The 3,430-nt window shown below is 36.2% G+C and overlaps 1 long non-coding RNA gene across 1 annotated transcript in view; it reads left to right on the top strand.

Moving 5' to 3' along the window:
* Window positions 1-535: 535 nt before the first annotated feature.
* Window positions 536-3,430, top strand: part of LOC122088443 — a 13,257-nt gene continuing 10,362 nt past the window's right edge. The window contains exons 1-2 of the long non-coding RNA XR_006143063.1: window positions 536-792; window positions 1,299-1,462. This is a non-coding gene — a long non-coding RNA (uncharacterized LOC122088443). The remainder of the gene's footprint in view (window positions 793-1,298; window positions 1,463-3,430) is intronic.

Here is a 3,430-nt window from a genome sequence, read left to right as displayed (position 1 = left end):
CAAGAGCATCAACATGGATGTGATTTTTGATTTCACAAAGGGTAACATGGTAATTTTGCACACTCATGTTACTGGGGTAGGAGTCACATAGTCAAACAATTTTTTTTTATATGATAATATATGAATAAAAAAATGTTTTGTATAGAAAGTATGACCCTTAGATACATGGGAGAAGAAAGGACGAACCCATCTCCCATGAGATAGAAAATGATGCTTATGTGAATGTTTTCTCGTGCACTTTCATTGATCCTAATGGACACATAAGAAGCACATTCTCCTATAGAAAAACACTTTTTCTATATGAACCTCTATTGAATGATTTGGTTATTTGGTTTCCTTTGTATCATGGGAACCTCTATTCAAAATGATTGGGTGGGAGGTAATTCCACGTGTTCCTATGTCTAGGCCACACAATCTTTTTTTTTTTTTTTTTAAGAAGGCCACAGTGTTAGTTATTTATTTATTTTGTTCGGTTAAAATTCGGAAGGACCGATGACGTGCATAAAGCATCGAAGAACAAGTAATAACGTAGTATAAACACCGGTGATCTGTAGAACAGTGTGGACCCAGCCCAGGAGGCAGGAGGCATGAGGCAGGAGGTTGCGTAATGCGTAGTCATATACTCGTACATCCCTACCGAACCGTCGAACTCATTCGGATCGTTATGAACCTGTGATCCTCGGTCAAACCTCAAAACCTACCAATCTCTGTCTGTTTGTCTCTCTCGCGGTTTCGAAAGCAGTGATAATGGCGGAAAAAGGTTTTAGTTCGAAGCTTTAACATCACCAGAAGGTAAGCTTTACTTGGTATTTTGAACAGAAAGTGAATTTTGTCTCTTCCGTTCTTGCTTGCCATTTGATCACGGACGCCTTCGGAGAGTTTCCTTCTGTATTGGTTTAATTTGAAATTAGTCATCCATAAGAACCAAAATTCTGTTAGTTTCGGCTAACAGATCTTGGCCACTGCATCAGCTCTATGTCAAAAAGCCTAAAGGAATAGTTTTACAATCTAAGATTTTGTTTCCGAAATAGATTGGGTGGAATTTATTGGTTATTGAACGGTTTGATTCATTTGGAGCACCATTCCTCAACTGTAATTTTTCTGGAAATGAACTGACAGGGATCCCTTGCATGGTTCTTCTCATAATTCCTCTTACAATTATTATATGTGTTTTGGAGTTGTTCTGAAAACAATATATTCCAACTTTGATTGGGGCAAATACCTGATTTAAGTTGTAATATTCAATTTTATTGTTTTTAGTGAAAACTGATTTACTAATGTTTGCACAATTTTGGCAGTGGACTGATGGATAATACACAAGATTTACTGGTTCTTGATGCTGATGGAGATGCAAGGAAACAAAATTTGGTTGACCCTTGCTGTTCTTCATCCTCTGGTTGCCAAGGGTATCGATTGTTTGATCGCCAAAGATCAATGTGGCAGATAATGGGAGGAGGCAAAGGTATGAATGGTACTGAATTTTGCTAAACCGAATTCAGTTTATGGCAAGTGGATAGAGTTCAAAATCAAATTCAGTTTTATATTTTTGGTAAGTGGAACAGTTCAAAGCGAACTGAAGCTGGTTATGAGAAACAATAAAAAATCTTATATATCACAAAACAAAGGAAGAATGGTTACAAACGTCTTTCACAATGAGTGGGCTGATAATGCACTTGGTTACATGGTTCCTCTTGTCTCTGCTTACTATTTGCAGCTGCTAGTCCATGTTACTTGTTTCTATAGAACAATTATAACTACTTGACGAAGTTGTAATTTGATTGCTAGACTATCAACCACTTGTGATTCCCAGAGATATGAATAACAGAAACATTGAGTGTTATTTTACAGTGCATCCACATGGGATTAGTGTGTGTGTGTGTGTGTAGTTTTAAGTACCTAAGGCTATGTAAAGGTCTAATTTGGTTTTGGCTTGAAGTAGAGAGTAGCATACAACCACTACTCAACAGGGAAGGTTGTTGCTTTATATATATATATATATATATATATATAACCCTGGTGGTTGATGGTCCCTAAATCTGATCCTATTAGACTTATGGTGGGGCTAGGGTAGTAAAGTGTACAAAATAAATATAATTTTTTGTCTAATGAACCTTCAATAGAAGATGTAATAACGCAAAAACCAGCCATGGGGTGGGGCTCAGAATCAGGTCAAAGGCTGGCCTAAGACTTTTGAACTGATGGCTAAAATATCTTCACAGAACAACAGTTCGATGGCGAGTAATGATGGTGGACGGAAAATAGAAACAAGAATAAACATGAAATTAGTAAGAGAGAGAACCTTGAATAACTTCAGATCAGCAACATTGGTGGACTCCAAATTTAGGTCGATGGAAAGGAAGATAGGGAGGAATATACTCACCAATTTTGAGCTTAATCAGAGGGTTGAGGGTGTTGTTACAGCAGCACCAACTTGAAGACAAAATAGGAAGAGAAAACAGAACCGCAACTTACTGTACCTGGGTAGAACTAGCAGATCTAATATGAAAGATTCCTTAGCAGTAGTATAGGAAGGACTGATGTGCATTTTCTTTCCTTCAATAAAATTCCCACGGTTGTCTAACAAAGAATCATTGTGTGATTAGTAAACAAGGTCTCAACCTCAGTCTGTGCATGCATTCTGTGGTTTTCTTGCTTGCACAAATTATTCCATGGAACTTATTTTAATAAAATCAAACTGTGTTTTTTATATTCTTCCCAGGCAAGGCAGTCCCAGTTGCCTACATTGTCTCTTTGACCCCACTGTTAAAACTTCTCTTCAATAACAATAAGAATACTGTCAACAATAAAAGATAAGAGGAAATGGAATATAGATTCTACATGGTCTGGGATCAATCCACAATTTATATTGATGTGGTGGCAGTTATATAAGGTGGAATCATTTATTTATTTGTTTTTTTGGGTTGCGGGTGGGGTGCGGCCTGGGGGTTCCTTTTTCTGAGTAAAGTGGAAGAAACTTTAAGGTGCCAGGGAAAGATTCGAAATTGAGGCTAGATTTGGTTTGCAGTAAATGTTATGTTGCACTACTATTTTGTTGTAAAATAATATTTTGTCTACGTTGCTCTTCTCTTTCGGGCAATCCTACAAAATACATAGAAGTTGATTTTATGTTCTTTACTTACTGTTTTCTGTATCAAGTGAATATTTAAATGGTAAAACAAAGAGTAGAGCTGATTGAGTCATTGTCCTAAAACAAGAAACAATCCACTGGTCAGGCTTCATATCTGATTATCCTCTCATTCCTTGGGCATGGCTCTTTTTGATTTTGTATTTTATTTAAGAATCTTTTGAATTCTTATATTATGGTTACATTGATATGAAAGCTTCTTTTTTGTTTTGTTTTTGTTTTGTTTTTTGTTTTTTTGTTTTTTGTTTTTTTGTTTCTGTTTCTGTTTCTGTTTTTTTTTTTGTT

Source organism: Macadamia integrifolia, chromosome 9 (genome assembly GCF_013358625.1).
Source record: "Macadamia integrifolia cultivar HAES 741 chromosome 9, SCU_Mint_v3, whole genome shotgun sequence".
Taxonomy (NCBI): Eukaryota; Viridiplantae; Streptophyta; class Magnoliopsida; order Proteales; family Proteaceae; genus Macadamia; species Macadamia integrifolia.
Note: the sequence above shows the minus strand (reverse complement) of the source record. Positions and strands in the feature narration are given on the sequence as shown.